Source organism: Carassius auratus, chromosome 23 (genome assembly GCF_003368295.1).
Source record: "Carassius auratus strain Wakin chromosome 23, ASM336829v1, whole genome shotgun sequence".
Classification (NCBI taxonomy): Eukaryota; Metazoa; Chordata; class Actinopteri; order Cypriniformes; family Cyprinidae; genus Carassius; species Carassius auratus.
Genome location: NC_039265.1, coordinates 13,454,623 through 13,456,260, shown reverse-complemented (window position 1 = coordinate 13,456,260; position 1,638 = coordinate 13,454,623).

Genomic DNA, 1,638 nt, shown 5'->3' with positions numbered 1-1,638 from the left:
TTCAAAAGTTATTAGCATACAAACATTGAAAGTTTGGACAAGTGGTGGCGCTAGAGAGTAGGAGTTAGAGACTTCAAATTAGCTATAGTTAATGTTGGGACTGTCCTCTATCAGTGTGCCAAATTATACAACTTTCCCGCAATCGGTTCTATGGGCTGCCATAGACTTGCGGCGGAAGAAGAAGAAGAAGAAGAAGAAGAAGAAGCAGAATAATAATAACGCCAACGATTACAATAGGTGCCTACGCACCTTCGGTGCTTGGCCCCTAATAACGCCAACGGAAACAATAGGTGCCTACGCACCTTCGGTGCTTGGCCCCTAATAATAACGCCAACGATTACAATAGGTGCCTACGCACCTTCGGTGCTTGGCCCCTAATAATAATAATAATAATTAAAGCTGCAAGCAGCATTTACCGGGGTTCAAGCACATTAAGGCCTCTGAGGTGGTCTGAGCCAACCTGGATGCATGGATGACATTTAAACACATCCAAAATGGAGAACAGGCTAACAGACAGACACACACACTGAAAGTAAATGATTAGACTAATATATGTATACTCTATAAGCATATGCACACACACACACACACACACACACACACACACACACAGAAAGACACACATATACATGCACAAACATTTTGTTGCAGATATAGGTATTTGAAATAAGTGATAGGTGACAATAAACTTATTGCAAGTCTTCTCTTTTTAAGAGTTTAGATGTCATTTTCAGGTTAAACTGTAATCACAATGTGGCAAAATAGTAAAAACCGATATATCTGTAAGAACAAAATGGAAAACATTGACTCAATGAGATTTAAAATGTTATAACAGTTACATTTTTAATGTTTTGGGATGAATTCATGAATCCTTTCAACAGTACTGTTCAACTTAACTGAATGAGCTCATTAGTGGTCTTCCACTGCCATCTACAGGTTATAAATTGCATTTACTCAAGCAACACTGTTTTTAAACATAACTGTTATAGTGTTTTTTTTTTTTTTTTGCCCAATCTCTCTTAAATTTTGCATGCTTGTTTAGAATGAAATTATGCATTGTTTTAACACAGTTTTGATAATGTGTGGGCTTTCTGTTTGTATTAATAGGCCTTTGTGTACACTATGAAAAGAACATATTATAAAATTACTGGTTTATAGTTGTCCAAATGCAATTGTTCAACATGTTTTGATAGTTATTGACCTTCAGAGTCTACAGAATTGTACTTCAGTGGTTTTATTGATTTTCATCTTAAAACCGTATCACAAGTATGCCAAAGTAACTTTTTTAAAATAATCTTGAATATTTAATTAACAGCTTTATTGACAACATTGGTCCCCAGAGGCAAAGTTGTTCAGAATGAGGAGATCTATCATATGATATGAAGATTTAGTGTTTTTGAGTGAATATATGAGCATTTTCAAACAATTTGGGGCCATTTACCATATAAATCTTGTGTTTTGAGACCTTTTTCTACTGTTATAGCGCCACCTATGGTCTGATCTCCATGAAACTTTGCATGCTGTTAAAGAGTCACCTGATACATGATTTCACTGAGTTTCATACAGTTTTGAGTTTTCCTTTAGGTTTTATAGGCTTTGGGGTATGTTTGGCCACACCCCTTTTTCTAAATTAACCAA